The 16471-nt window shown below is 46.6% G+C and overlaps 1 long non-coding RNA gene across 1 annotated transcript in view; it reads left to right on the top strand.

The window, feature by feature from the left end:
* LOC135918245 (uncharacterized) overlaps positions 1 to 14765 on the top strand; it is a 60446-nt gene extending 45681 nt beyond the window's left edge. Inside the window, exon 2 of the long non-coding RNA XR_010569608.2 lies at positions 14001 to 14765. This is a non-coding gene — a long non-coding RNA (uncharacterized lncRNA). The remainder of the gene's footprint in view (positions 1 to 14000) is intronic.
* Positions 14766 to 16471: the final 1706 nt, after the last annotated feature.

Raw genomic sequence — 16471 nt, 5'->3', positions numbered from 1 at the left:
TTTCTCTCTAGGTGTTACAGTGAGAAACTCTATGGTTACCTTCCTCAACAATAGAAGCCAGAGTGCGGCCCCAAGAGGATTCCGGTCATGGGCCTTGTGAATATACTGCGCTGGAATGGAGTGCGCATTTCTAAGTTATTTTGCTGTGCAGAAAATATCTTTTTATATATGTCGTGAGTTCAGCGAAAACAATTTTCAGCAGTTCGAAAGTGTGGCGAGAATAGGTACACGAAGTTTATAATTTATTACTTCGGCATCAAGAAGAGATATCGCGGTTTTGTAAACTGCATCTATTTGATAATTTAAAGCGGACACATTCGGTATTTCATTTGTGTCTTACGTGAATTTGTTACGTTGTGTAAAAGGGTTCTGCAGTCGCTTGGCACTCCTTGGCTATACCTGGCCCTTGCGCCATGAAACACCAAATATCATCAAAGGTTCTGGAAACGCTGTATTTCCATGATACTGGATTTTTTTACATTCATATGTAACATATCAATTTTGTCCGCTTTAAATGTTCATTTATTTAGATATTCATTTCACAAATTTGGGATATCAATTTTTACTCTTATAGTTACGCATTTGTAGGTGTTATAGTTCTGTTTTCTGAAAATGTTGTACTTTTGCCAACTTTAATGAAAAAATGGAGGATATAAATCAAGAATTCGAAACCAACATTTAGGTTTTTCCTTTAAATGCAGATTTAGTGCAGCGGTTGGCGAGAAAAACAAATCCTCCTTTTAGATGTATTTAGATAGGAGCACCTAAACTAAAGCTTCCTCCTTTTGATAGAGTAAAAGTGGGAGCGGGGACATCTTCTTTCGGCAAAGTCGCGAGTAATCTTAATAAGCAAAGAAAGCAAGCATTCTAGGAAAGTTGAAGAGCTTTCGCCTCCTTATTGTGTCCACAGAAATTTTTCCATAACGCTTGTTCTGCAGACAATGATGAAACTCCTAACATAACTATGACACGTCTCCTAGGCTTCAAATAGGCCGCACGCAACTGAGCCTAGGCTCTTTTTAAGGAAACTGCGCAATGTACATTAAGCGTATCAAAACGTGTTTAAAACCGTTCAAAAGGGAATTGTCTTGAGGAGGTTGCACTGATTCACTGAATGCAGCCAACTTGCGTTGCTTTTAGAAAATATGTCTGTATGTCTCGAAGCTGCGCGTTTAATAATTACTTTATGCATCACTCTGTCCTTGCCCAAACTCTACTGACGTTTAACTGCTGTTTGATGCATGCTTCTCTTGCATTTACTGTTTCACAACAAGAAAACATAGCGCTGTACGTTTTTATTGTCTTGGAACCGTGCCATTTTTGCCAAGATGACGATAGAGCAAACGAACTGTATTACAAATGTTAAGAAACACCTGCAATAAGTTAGCGAGGGATTTAGTATTGGTGCTTTGTTTACAATGTCACAGATCTCAATGAAGCTCTAGTGGTCTTATATGTTGTATAGCGAAACAAAACCAGACATTTAAAAATACTACAAACATATTCAATATAGATTGGTAGAGATTTATCGTTTCATTAGCACAAGGAGAGCTTTGCAGAAGATTGACTAGGTATAGCAAGTTCTTTCGTCTAGCAAGTATACCCGTTGTATGGAGTAAAAAAGGAAGTTTTTTTTACTTGTATGCGACACATGTAGATCTGTTGCTCTTGATAGTGTTTTTAATATTCACAAACAACTGTTGCGGCAAAATTACTCAGGTAGAGGTCTGTTGTGCACTGCAAGCTAGCCTGGTCTCTGTACTTATTTTCAGTCTTTAAAAAAACTGTAGGACGTTGTCTTACGTATGTGTGATCGTAGTACCGAATGCGCCCATTTGTACTGAATAATGAGATACTCAGCTCTACATTATTGTGTTGTGTATTGAATGCCCTGCTGTGCGACAGGTTGCTAGTAAAACCAGTGAATAAGCCATATTTTGCTGCCTACTTATGTTCTGCTGAAGCAGAAAAATACCTGCGTGAGCATTGCATGCCGGCATGCCCATCTTGCAGAGAAAAAGATAAGTTTTCACACAGATGCGTTACATATGTTGGGAATTAGAGAAAGATTAGAAGCCGAAGCGGGTAGAAAACTAAATCTGAAAGAGGTAGACAATCTGAAAAATTAAATGCAGGCGGTGTTGGTTTCCGCTCGCACCTGCAGAGAAATTCGTGTGCTCGTCGAGCGCATAGCAGACGACAAGTGGGATGGTATATGCAGAACCGTTGCCGTGGACGCAGGCTTCATTTTTTTCTAGTTTTTTTTTTCTTCTAGGAGTTGAGTCTACCCATCACGAGGGTATAAAATGGCATTCGTTACGCCATTGCCCTTTTTGGTGGGGTACAGCACCTGACCTAGCTGGGTTCTAGGTCTCCACGCGGTGTACAGACTGCGACGTCGTCAGGGCGTGGAAAGAACATACCGATCGTAACCGCGTCTATATGAATACATTCACAAATATTGCACATGTACCAATAGCGAACATACGGGAAGGCGTAGTAATATGTTAGCGTTTCATATATTAGCGAGAGAGGAGTTTGTACACTTCTTTGTGGTAATCTGGTTGACAGTACTGCAATGCGCACTGCCAATGGAGCCAGCTTTGTAGGAATTCATCACGGCTAGGTATTGCGAAAACCCACGCAATTAACATGCAAATTGTCTCGGCTTCCATTCAGTAAATACTATTAAGCATGCTCTGTATAAAAGCGAGAGTACAGGCTTGTGAAGGCACTTCTTGAGCTGTCCGCGTTTTTTTTACTCAAGCGTCCAATAGAGGGCATCTGATAGCAACAAGGAGTATTTCGGGTGGAAAAATGCAAAATTCTGCGGCTTTACGGCAAAGTCACCGTGTGCTTACACTTGGTAAACGCACGACGTTAACTCGCCAACCTACCATCCCTACCAGAACAGGACAGAAAAGGAGACACTTTATCAGAAGTACGAGTGTGCTAGTCGGACGCACTAAAGAAACTGATGTACGCGAAGATTTCAAGAGCCAACAAGGCAAAATATCGCATCAAACGCAACGCACCATATTGTTCAGTGTGAACGCGCCCCTCTGGCAGAGAAACCTTAGACGGTTTCGCTTGCTCAACAATAGAAGCGGGAGTGCGGCCCCAAGAAGGTTCCTGTCGCGGGCCTTATCAGTCTGCTGCGCTGGTTGAGAAAGCGCATTGCAAAGTTCTTTCACTGCGCAGTAGTTATGTTTTTAATCCGTTGAGACAAAAGACGCGCGCATTACGTCTCAAGACCAATACGTAACATTTTGCGTATAAAATTAGACAACCTTGACTTGCAACATTGTCTTTATGTTCAGAGAAAAAATGTTCACAGTATTCGGGCTTTAATTTGGGCGCACTCCTGCTGCCCGATATCGCCGCCAATGCCCTACTCGTTTTCTGCGTTTAGCTAGATACGTCAGGGAGCAAAACCGGAAGTTTCCAGGGTTCATGTTTGTAGACATCGAAAGTGTCTTAAAATGTGTTCAATCTCAAGACACAACGTGGTTTACATTGCAGAAACGTGCCTACTAACCATAGTACGATGACACACGGAAGGCAGTTAATTTTTTCGGCGACGAATCTGAGGCGTGCCCCGCCCCCGCCCCCGAATCCGGCGCCCCGCTCTCGGGGACGGGGGCGGCGGCCACATAATCTGCGGCGGCTCGGCGTGTTAGACCTCGAGCCGTGGCGTGGGCCTCCTCGTTGCCCGCGAGCAGGACATCGGAGTGTGTGGGGGTCCAGAGGAGGAAGACGGTAAAATTTTGAGGTTGCGAGGGCGATGACCAGTCGCCGTCGTCAGAAAGTTGGGGTATGCGGATCGCATCCCGCGAGACGCGACTGCGCGCGAAACCGGGGATTGCCGCCTGCGAGCCGCTGATCCCGATTGAGGCGCTCGGCACCGCGGCCAGTGCTAGGGCTATCGCGGCTTCTTTGGCCGCCTCCGTGTATCCCGTGGTCACCGTGCCAATCGCGAGGCTCTTCCCCGTGCGGTCTACAGCCGCGATTGCATTCAGAGATCCCTGACTGCTTGTTGCGCTCCCGGCAACTGCAGCTTTGTTCTTTTATTGTGATATCAATTATATGTACACTCCAACCGCATTTGTGCCGTCGCCTTCGACGCCGTCGCCGTGAGGTTCTGCATGAGTGACAACGTGTGAGGGTGAGCCGGCGAATATAGGCGAACGCGGTTCAATCCCGCGTGCGTGAGCGAGGAACGCGGCCCGGACGCTTGCCTTCTCTGTCGAGGGTGAGGAAGGCGAGGCGAGGGAGGAGGGGCGTTCTTCTCCGGCGGCTCCTACGGTGCCTCGACGTCCTCCTCGCCCGCCGCTCCGTGTAAAGTGCAGGCAGGAAAAGGCAACCGAGGAGTCTAGTACGACGTTGCCCACGCGAATTGTGGACGTTGTAGTGGACGCGTTGGGTGGGCGCCGTATACAACCACAACACAAAGAAAAATTGAGTGGCGCCATTTTCAAAGCGCGGTGGCGCCACCTGCTGCTCTAACGGTTCCGAGCTGTCGAGCGAGGCGACCGCAGGTAGGCGCAGTGCTTGCGCTGTTTGCGCTTTGGCATTTCTTCGAAGTTCTCACGAAGGACGGGATGGCGAATTTTAGCTAACGAATTTGGTTAGCGAACTTCAGCTTCTCGGCAAGATTGTGCTGCAAATCGCGATGGCTGTGGCAAGCGCAACGTCCGCAGACGGAGCGGATCGTTCGGGTAGGTCCGCGTTACCTTTGCACGCGGAAACCTTGGTTCTGCGGCTATTCTACTTTGATTTGGACGTCTGACAATACGTCGTGAACTAGTACAAGCCTTGATGTACGCGATACATTTACCTCTGCGTTGTAGTGCCTGGAAAAATCTCGCGGCGCGCACCTTGAAAACAGGCGGCATATGTTCGAGTAAGCACAGCGAAGGTGCGCGGATGCCCAGATGTGTCGGTTTTTTGTCTCGCGATGGCGCAAGAATGAATTAAGATTAGTTCAACCGTGTCGGATCTACGGTGCAATGTGTGCAAACTATTTTAACAAACGTCGCCACTCTTTCCTCCTGGCCTGCATTTACGATAAGCAACACAAGCCAGCTTTCACACGTAGAGGTTTTTAATACTTGTTGAAAGGTATTGCGACATTTCGCGGCCACCAATACCATGATCTTTGTAGCGGTGCGAGCACTTTCGCGGCATTTGCTTGTGAATCAGGTGCGGAGTTCTATGGCGAGAGCCGCTGTACGAAGCCCACCTCAAGCCTTTTTGTAATCGAGGTCCGTAGACAGACAAATACACAGAAAGACACGCACAGATACACGCATACAGAGACATGCATGCACGGCCTAATATGCCACAGCGCCGCAGCTCCCGACGTACATCGTATTCGTCGCAAACGTTGCTCTTCAATCTGCTTCTTTTCGCTGATTATTTGCACATCCATATATGACGCAGTGACGCCCCGAGGATGTTCTGTGCTTGGTTGTTCCGGGCACAGACATATTTACACATTGAACACCCCGTAACACACACACGTTACATGCACGCGAACCGCGTCTTGTCAGCTCAGGGAAGATGGCGGCCGGTCGCTAGGTTTCGGAGTATGAGCTCAGCTTATCCGGTTCCAGACTATCGTGTTCTGGTCTATAGGGACTCGTTGCCGGCGCTCGTGTGTCTAGAAAGCGGTGTGCGACGTCCCTAAAGTAATTAGCCGCGCAGGCCCCATGTTCAAAGCGATCTGCGATGGTTGCAGAGTGCGCGAAGTGCTGGTAGCTTTGTATGCGCTCTGCTTTCGATATTTCGTACGCGTTGAAGCGACAGATGCACGGAGGGGAATGGGCTCGCGGTTTCTGCCGCGGTTCCTAACTTCAGCGTTTTCACAGACAGTTTCCGCTGTCATCGAGCTACGCATGTTCATGTTTACCTGTGCGCGCGTGACACCGCTCTGGTTAACTCAGTTAAAACACGTTGGCGGGCTAGCTGGTCTGAATCCATGATAGAATGTGTAAGCGCGACTGAACAAGGACGTAGAAAGAAGCAGACATACAAAGACCGCGCTGTCTCCGTGTGTCCGTCTCTTTCTACGTCCTTGTTGAGTCACGCTTACATATTCAGTCATTGTTAATTTATTTAGTAAAGGAAGGATTACTAGTTCATGCAGCAGATAACTCTACTATCCTTATTTCGTGCAGCTATCTACTAATTTGCTATTGCAATCGGTGCTTCGCCTTTTCGTTGGAACTGCGATATTTCTGTCCACCTTCGACTCCGCGCCCGGCTGCCGTGCATGCGCGGAGGCCAGCGCCATCTGGACGGTGTTGTTGCAAGGAATCGAGCGTAGTGCGCCTCTCTAAGAATGGCGAAACTCTGGAAAAGGGTGTTGTGTTTGAGTTACCGCGTACCAGAATTATGCGTTCTCGTATATTACCATTACAGATGAATACTATCATGTCTGTAGCTTCTGTTTAAGTAGTACTTTCCGATCTTTCTGACACGTTTTACTTGGAGCTTCTAGCCCAAAATGACCATGCAGTTTCTGTTTCTTTTACTGGAAAATAAAGGTTGATTTGATTTGATTGATTTGATTGAATTCAATTAGTTTAGTGACGCCTGTGCGCCGCGCGGATGGCCTGCGTTTCTGAATATGATTTTTCACTCGGAAGACGCTCGGTGTCGGCGAAGGACGCTGACAGCGGTATTTATGCGACGCCACACCATTAGCACTACCACTTAATATACTACATCTTGACAAGTACGGCAGCGCCACGTAGTAGCGGTGACGCGAAGCACTGCATCATGACGCTAACGAGCACCGACAGACAGCGCTTCGATATAGTCTCAAAGCATTGGAGCCTCCAACCAGGTGCATGCAATATAGGCCATCTGCTTGGCTGACGGCGCTGTTTCCGCAGATAGTTTCTTTTTCGCGTCTGATTGCCTGTGACGCCTCGTCGCCTACGAAGTTTAGCGTCGACATGCATCAGCTGAGCTTAGACGCCGCCAAGCACTTCACTCCCTATGGCATCAACTAATGGGTGCGCTAGGTGGCCCAGAAAGGCACCGATGTCGGCGGGCGAATCTCCCTTTGGCCCAACGAGAGGCACGCCAACGTGAAGCAGAACTCCGCGTGTTTGTATCGCAGGCTGTGGGCTGTGGCACTCCTAATCCTGAAGCTCAGCGCGTCGCAACTCAACTGGCTGCAACAGACACTCGCACCACAATGCTCGTGCCTTCGCCCAAGCCACTCGGCAGCTGGACGCCCTGCGCCAAGCAATCCCGCACATCCTGTGCCTTTCGCTGCAGCGCACAGTAAGTTCACGAAGCAAACATGCAAACTCACTTTCGTGTTCTACTGACTCCAATGAAAGAATTAAAAACCATGTCCTTTGTTTCATCCAATTTCATTTATATATAATTGCTACATTGACTCAAAATAAAGAGGTGGTTTCCCCTACACTTTCTTTGTTGTCAGTGTGTGTTGGCTTTCTGCTTTTACACCTTTGACGAGCGGCTTGCCAAATGCGCCATGATTCTACGTCCATCTTCTGCGGCCGCTTGACATGAAATCAGGTGAAAAATCAGGCTCCTGCCACATCTGTTCTTGGAAACATTGGTTGCGCTTTCTAGACAAGCACATCTAAGAAGACAGGACAGGCGCAAGTCTGCGCCTGTCCTGTCTTCTTACATGCGATTGTCTAGAAGGCGCAACCAATGTTTCGAATTACAATGAACCAACTTCCCCACTAACGCATCCTGCTACACATCTGTTCTCTTTTACTCTGAATCTTTTTTCAATCCAAAGCGCTAGAAATGCATAGGTTATATAAAATTCAGCTAGCCCAGATTTCTCCCATTCGTTGTTCACTTTTGACTGGCGCGGCATGTAGGACTCAGCGCAAGGGCGCTTTGTTGATGTGGTAGGCGATGTGGCAAACCCATGCTGACGTAGCAACCCTTGTCCAAACCATGATGCGATGACGTGCAACACATGCTGTCGCAGAGCCAGAAGTGCCCAGTTGGACTGGAAGTGGGTGCATCGCCGGTACTAGAGGGAGTCATTTAGGTTGCGATTGATGCGTGTTTGCAGGAGAAGTCGGTGAACTAGCGTATTAGTTATGAGCGTGAATGTAGCCTGGGCATCCGAAGTGCCTCTACTATACCGGAACACCATCCTGAGGCCTCATACAGGGCATCCTATGGCCATCCTAGATCTCCACGTAGTGTACACACTGTGACGTCGTTAACGGGTAGAAAAAACATACCGGTGGTAACCATGTGGAGATGAATTCCTTCTCCGATATTGCACACGGACAAACAATAAACATACGGGATGGCGCAGTAGTAGCCTTTCTTGGAACTAGTTTTGGTAGAGGGGGCTGTCTATTTCCTTGTGATAGCCTCGTATAATACATCAATAGTACAGGAAGCTAACGTACGCAAGTAACACATTGCGAATTCAGCCGCCCTCATGGCAATTGTTCATTGCTAGGTATACAGAACACCCCCTGTGGTCTGTGTGTCGTGTACACATTGTGACGTCGTCAGCATGTGGCAAAAAAGCAGCGATGATATTTTTGTGTATATGAGTTAGTTCGCGTATGTTGCGCACGTACAAATCATACACATACGGGAAGGCGTCATAGTAGCGTTCTTGAACAAAGTTTTCATAGAAGAGGCTCTCCAAGAAGCTGGTACACTATATGAAGCGAGACGAAGGGAAAGTGGACCTGTCAATGGAATCAACTTTTAATGGAGCAGCCTCTCCATCTCTTAGAGTCGCGCATACTAGAACACACCATATAACGAAGGCAGTATGTCAATGGAGCCACCTATGAGTATTTGTTCGCTGCTAGTTAGGCTGAACACCCATAACAATGGCCCGGGGTTTGCCTCAGCTTCGACTTCGTATATTCTAACAGTCATTAGGTGTATAAAAGCAGCAGTATGGCGTTGTCAATGCACTTCCCCTGCTGTGTGAGCTCTTTAAATCATTTTTTGTATGCTAGATATATCATAGAAAGGAGCAGTATTTCCGCCCCAAAATGCAAGCTGTTTCCGCTGTATAACAAAGTCGCAAGGCGCTTGCACTTCGGAAGCGCACTGGCATAACTACCATTCTGCATCAACATTGTGGAGCAGGAGGTATTTCATCAAAATAATTGCAGTCACGTCTGAAAGGCGAAGCACCGATTGCGATAGCAATTTACTAGATACCTGTACGAAGTAAGTATAGTAGTTTTCTAGGTCGTTGAAATTTGTGAACATTCGCTTACTAACTAAATTACCAAATGATAGAATATGTAAGCGTGACTCAACGAGGACGTAGAAAGAAACCGACATACAAGGACAGCACTGTCTTTCTGTCTGCTTGTTTCTACGTCCTTATTCAGTCGCGGTTAAACATTCTATCAGCGGTTCAAACCAACTAGCACGTCAACGCGTTTGTCCAAATTTGCCAGCAAGGTGTCACGTACGTGCACACAGGTAGACATGAGCCCATCCCGCTCGATGACAGCGGAAAGTGTCTGAAAACGCCGGACTTGGGAATCACGACTACAGCCGTGAGCTAATTGACCTTCGTTCATATGTCGCTTCAACGTCAACGAAACGTCGAAGGCACAGCCCATGCGAAGCTACTGGCACTAAGTGCACTCTGCAAACAACGCAGATCGCTTTCAAGACACAAAAGCGCCTTCAACGTCTCTCTATAGACAGTAAAATGATTTACACCCTTTATGGTGAGAATTGCGAATTATAACACCCTTGAAGGGTGTTTTCATTCAAGAAACATCTCATCATCATTGTGAAACATAGTTCCAGCGCACAATTGAACAAGGACGAGGAGAGAAAGACAACACGAACGCCGGGACAAAAGAAATTGAATATCTCAGGGCAAACGGGTGACGTAAATAGGAAAAAAAAAGAGGGAAAAGTTTTTCTTTTTATTTTTGTTTTGACACCTCTGATGACCTTTGCCTAGACCAAGGAAATATTTTTGAGTGGTCCTAAAAAAAAATCAAACCGGCGTTCGTGTTGTCTTTCTCTCCTCGTCCTAGTTCAATTGTGCGCTGGAACTATGTTTCACAATGCTAATCATAACCAACTAGCCCAGCTGTCCATACTTAGCTCATCATCATGAGTTTTTGCGAAGGATAGGGCAGTTCTAGATGTCATAACACCCTTTTACCCGCCAAAAGGGTGCACTGACTAAGAATATTGCGGATGGGTGCAAGGGTGTTTCTGTTTGTTTTTATTACATTCACAAACATACAGTTGCACTAAGAGATAGCGGGTCCCACGGCACTACAGACCAGTGGCGGATCCAGAAGGGGGCCCTCCCCTACCCCAACCCCTTCCCCCCGAGACATGTCTGGCTTTCAATGCCGACAAAACTCCTGAAAAGAGTCCCCCTCCAATTCACTGTCTGTTTAGATGAGCCATTTTAAATATGTCCTGCGAAAAACCTGTTACTGAAGCACTACTGTCTATTATCTAGTAGTGTTCCAGGTGGCACACAGTTCTGAGATGTCGTCACGCACAAATTCTGTAGAATCCAAAAATGCGCAATTACTTTTTCTAGTATTGAATATTTACCCAAAAGAAAAATGTTCAAAATGTTTTCAGCCAGGCAGAACTAGTGCAGCTCTTCCTTTTGGGACGCCAGGAATCCAAGAAAATGGATAGGACACGTGACAGCATGCAGCTGGACGCGCCACAATTGCTCCAAAGCAATGCGGTCGTCTAGGTTTTTTTCAAGCATGACAAAACAGGCAGAAAAGGGTGTGACCAACCATACGCGGACAAAAGATACGCGATTCGGGAAGCTTTGGACCCACCTGACATTCTTTCGCCGAATCAATTTACCCCAATTCGTTCTGCTTCTCTCATGTTTATAAACAAGGAAGATTCGTTGGCAAACTTGAGCCTTCTCACCCACCACAATGCTTTGCTCAAGCAGCATCTACAGAAAGAGCCGTGCGCAACGCTCATGGCTTCGCGTCTGCGTCAATTTACAAAGCTGGCTGTGCAAAAGGAAACTGTTAAGTTTGTAGTTGTATAGGAAAGTTCTACTGGCGCACAAACAGCAGCCAGAACGGAGTGCTAAACAGAAAGGGACAAGAATGTGAGAAAGTATAGAGAACCAACGTACAATTTGCGATACATACAGTATTTACAACACCGAATAAGAGGGCTATTTACTCAAATATTTCCCCTCCTGAATCGGAGACAGTATTATTGCATGTATGAATAGAAGAATAAGCCAATCATTGTAGAGAGAACGAGATTCCAGGAATTGGCGGTTCATTTGCAGACCCATCTTTGTTCACGGAACAGTGGCGAGGCAAGCGGGTGTATCTGAACTCACTGTGCACTCCTCGTGACGGGCAGGATGATTCTTGCAGATCTTATAGACCAACTATGTGAATAGACCAGCTGTGTGAATGGGATGAATTGAATAGATTGTGGCGGGTGCGAATAATACACGCTTCAGTTGGCGGTATTTAGACTATTATTTCTCTGACGCGTTTAGCAGCGGTGCCATAGCACGCCATGGTCCAATAGGTCACCCAACCAAGTTCACGTAATACGTGACGCCTGCGGAAGAAACTGTGTTCGACATCCGCCACTAAGGACATGAGTGATGGCGCTGGCTGACATTCCCAGGGTTACCTCTAGTATATATATATATATATGTAAGACACGGGTTCAAAATCAAACTGCAGCCAGATCTTTTTTAATGAGAAAGTGTTTTATGCTGGGGTCCACGATCAATTTCCTGTAATGGCTGTGACGTCAAAGAAAATCAAATCAAGTTCACTAAACTATGTCACCAAACCATGTTCACGCTCTACGTGGCACCTGCCGCAGAAAGGATGTTCCACATCCGCACTAAGAACGTGAGCTGTGGTGCTGACTAGCACTCCTAAGGATAAATATAGTATACATATGCAAACGCCAAAAAAGTGGACGGGAAAAGCGTTTTCACGGTAGTGAAATTAGGAAGGGTATTGTACGCGTAATGCGAACAGACGGGTTCACATCCAACGTGCGGCCAGTTGAAACCCGTAAAAAAATTTGAGAATGCTTAAGCTTCAACTTTTACAGTGCAATGCAAAAGCAATCAGAGTTCCCTGATGGCTTGAAGCGCTCCCGGCAACTGCAGCTTTCTTTTTTTATTCTCCACGTTTACCTCCGCGCATGCGCTGAGGCGAGCGCCATCTGAATGCTGTTGCAAGGAACCGAGGAGGGCGCACCACTCTATGAATCGTGAAACGCTGGAAAAGGGGTTTCTGTTTTAGTTACCGCGTAGCAGAATCATCATCATCATCATCATCATCATCATAATCATCATCATCATCATCATCATCAGCCTGGTTACGCCCACTGCAGGGCAAAGGCCTCTCCCACATTTCTCCAACAACCCCAGTCATGTACTAATTGTGGCCACGCCGTCCCTGCAAACTTCTTAACCTCATCCGCCCACCTAACTTTCTGCCGCCCCCTGCTACGCTTCCCTTCCCTTGGGATGCAGTCCGTAACCCTTAATGACCATCGGTTATCTTCCCTCCTCATTACATGTCCTGCCCATGCCCATTTCTTTTTCTTGATTTCAACTAAGAAGTCACTAACTCGCGTTTGTTCCCTAACCCAATCTGCTCTTTTCTTATCCCTTAACGTTACACCTATCATTCTTCTTTCCGTAGCTCGTTGCGTCGTCCTCGATTTGAGTAGAACTCTTTTCGTAAGCCTCCAGGTTTCTGCCCCGTAGGTGAGTACTGGTAAGACACAGCTGTTATATGCTTTTCTCTTGAGGGATAATGGCAACCTGCTGTTCATGATCTGAGAATGCCTGCCAAACGCACCCCAGCCCATTCTTATTCTCCTAATTATTTCCGTCTCATGATCCGGATCCGCCGTCACTACCTGCCCCAAGTAGGTGTATTATTCCGTTACGACTTCCAGTGCCTCGCTGCCTATTGTAAATTGCTGTTGTCTTCCGAGACTGTTAAACATTACTTTAGTTTTCTGCAGATTAATTTTTAGACCCACTCTTCTGCTTTGCCTCTCCAGGTCAGTGAGCATGCATTGCAATTGGTCCCCTGAGTTACTAAGCAAGGCAATATCATCAGCGAATCGCAAGTTACTAAGGTACTCACCATTAACTTTTATCCCCAATTCTTCCCAATCCAGGTCTCTCAATACCTCCTGTAAACATGCTGTGAATAGCATTGGAGAGATCTTATCTCCCTGCCTGACGCATTTCTTTATTGGGATTTTGTTGCTTGCTTTATGGAGGACTATGGTGGCTGTGGAGCCGCTATAGATATCTTTCAGTATTTTTACATATGGCTCGTCTACACCCTGATTCCGTAATGCCTCCATGACTGCTGAGGTTTCGACAGAATCAAATGCTTTCTCGTAATCAATGAAAGCTATATATAAGGGTTGGTTATATTCCGCACATTTCTCAATTACCTGATTGATGGTGTGAATATGATCTATTGTTGAGTAGCCTTTACGGAATCCTGCCTGGTCCTTTGCTTGACAGAAGTCTAAGGTGTTCCTGATTCTATTTGCGATTACCTTAGTAAATAGTTTGTAGGCAACGGACAGTAAGCTCATCGGTCTATTATTTTTCAAGTCTTTGGCGTCTCCTTTCTTATGAATTAGGATTATGTTAGCGTTTTTGCAAGATTCCGGTACGCTCGAGGTCATGAGGCATTGCGTATGCAGGGTGGCCAGAATCAGCTTTCTCGTATATTCAACTTACAGTCCGACGTTGCCACGTCTGTAGGTTGTGTTTAGGTTCTACTATACGAGTTTTCTGACGCGTTTTACTTGGAGAATTTCAAAACACTTTAGTGATGCGTGCGCGCCACGCGGAGGGCCTACGTGTTTCGAAATTATTTTTCACTCTCGAGGTGGTCGGTGCCGACGCTGGACGCTGACACCGAATTTTGTGCGACACGGGATCTTTAACAACACCAGGTTTATATGCTTTATCTTGACAGGGAATCCGCCACCACCGTGCAGCGTTGACGCGAAGCACTGCATCCTGAGGCTAAGGAGCACCGACGGTGAGCGCTTCTGTAGTCTCAGCGCAGCGAACGCTCCAACGCGGCGTAGCCTGGTGTAGCCGGGTGTAGGCCTTCCGCTCAGGTGACGACGCACTTTCTACACATTGTTATTCCTCCGCGTTTGTCTAGCCTGTGCAACTCGTGCCCTACGGAGTTTAGCGTCAACATACATCAGCACTGCTTACACGCAGCCAACTGCTCCGATCGCGATGGAATCTACTAAGAGAACTGCTGCGTCAATTAGCGCAGAAAGGCAACGACGTTCGCGGGCGAATCTCGAAGCCAGCTCGAAGCAGTACGTCATCGCGTGTTTGCGGCACAATCTCGGATCTATGGCACTCATATTCCTCAAGCTGAGCACGTCGCTACTAAGCTGGCTGCAAAACACACTAAGGAACAATACCAGGATGCTCGTACGCTCACCGAAGCGATTCCATAGCACGACGCCGCTCGCCAACAGGACAGCCGTACGCCAAGCAATCCGGCAACACGGTCGCCAGCCACCAAATCCTCCACCTATCCCTGCACCGGACTATGAGTGCACAAAGCAAACACGCAAAACATTCTGTGAAGACACGTTTTCATTTGATGTTCTACCGATTCCTATGAAAGAAGGATAAAACATATCTTTTTTTCACCCAATTTCACCTATTTATTATTGCTACATTTCACTTGAATAAACAAGTAATTTCCCCTGCGCTTTCCTTGTTGTCCGTGTGTGTTGGCTTTGTATAGTTACACCTGAGCTGAGCACCTGGACACTTGTGCCATTATTCTAGGTCTTTTGTTCTGCGCCTTGTCGACATGAAATCAGTTGAAGAACTAGCGTCCTGCCACTTCTGATCTCTCTTATTCAGATTTTTTTTTGTTCCGTCGGAAACAATGGAAATTCATTAGTTACATGAAATTCAGCTAGCCCAGCTTTCTCGCATTCGTTCTTCACTTTCGATTGGTGCGGCGGATGAGACTAAACGCATTGGCGCTATATTGATGTGGTAAGCGTTGTGGTAAGCCCGTGCTCACGTAGCAATCCCTGAGCAAACCGTGATGCGATTACATTAAATACATGCTGTCGCACAGCCACAAATGTCCAGTTCGATTCGGAGTACATGGATCGTCAGTACTAGATTGAGTTAGTTTGGTTCAGATGAATGGATATTTGTAGAAGGAGTCGTTGACCCACTGTAACGATGCTGAACGGGAATGTAGCCTTTGTACCCGAAAGTACCAGTCCCATGGGGGCACACCATCCTCCGGGATCATGTAGGGCGTCCTGTCGAGGTTCTATGTAGCGATGTAGTGTACACACCGCGACGTGGTCACCGTGCGGAAAGGACATACCGAATGGTAGCAGTCTGTATATGACTTTGTTCCCAGATGTTGCCCTCGTATAAGTAATAAACATACGGGAAAGCGTAGTAGTACTTTTTCTTGGAACAACTTTTGATGGAGGAGCCTCTCGATCTGTATGTGATAGTCTCGTATACCACATCAATAATACAGCAAGATTGACAAGGAAATTTATTCACCCGTAGGCACACTTACAACTCTGGTAGGAACGAAAAGTTCAATATGAGGTACATCACATGTAATACATCATACTTGATGTAAACGAGATTGAAAAGGAAATTTATTCACCCGTAGGCACACTTACAACAGTGGTAGGAACGAAAAGTACAGTATGAGGTACATCACATGTAATACATCATACTTGATGTAAACAAAAAAGATTAACAAATGAAGTAATAAATGGTGTCTTCTTGACACTGGCTTTGCCACACACAACAACAACAACAAAACTCATTACCACATCCACGCAAAAGCATTATTGTCGGCCTCGACGAGGCACATACTGACACAGCCTGAACTCGGGCAACCGAATTGATCATTATTCTGGCTGTAGAGAGACTTTGCCTCGGGAGACGGTTATGTACCGCGTAGACCAGCGGCGAAGAAACTCGACTTCACCGAGTTTGAACAACTGTTCTTCAAGATGACCCCATATTAACACTCGTAGTTTCCGCAATCTGGGGTACATTGCTCTATTTGTCTGTCGAGATCGTTCTGCGATGTTACGGAAGCACCACAAAATGTAGCTAGCGCTGTAGTAGACGAGACTCGCAAACCGATCCCGGCGCTGTCGTGGCCGCACGATGGATATTCCGAACATTCTTGCAACTAGCTTCCAGAAGGTGCGTGCTACAACGCAGTCCTTTACTACATGCGCGTTGGTCTCTGTTTGTGCGCAATATATGCATTTATCATTCGCTACCATAAGCCAGCGTTTAAGCCTGTCTTTTGTAGGCAGAATACCCCACTGATATTGCCAATGAAAGTCCTTCACTTGAGAGGGCAAATCAGGTGAAAGCACAGCTGTCCATGTTTGTGTAGTAGCTGTCCGTGGA

The sequence above is a fragment of the Dermacentor albipictus genome, chromosome 8 (assembly GCF_038994185.2).
Source record: "Dermacentor albipictus isolate Rhodes 1998 colony chromosome 8, USDA_Dalb.pri_finalv2, whole genome shotgun sequence".
In the NCBI taxonomy this organism is placed as follows: Eukaryota; Metazoa; Arthropoda; class Arachnida; order Ixodida; family Ixodidae; genus Dermacentor; species Dermacentor albipictus.
Note: the sequence above shows the minus strand (reverse complement) of the source record. Positions and strands in the feature narration are given on the sequence as shown.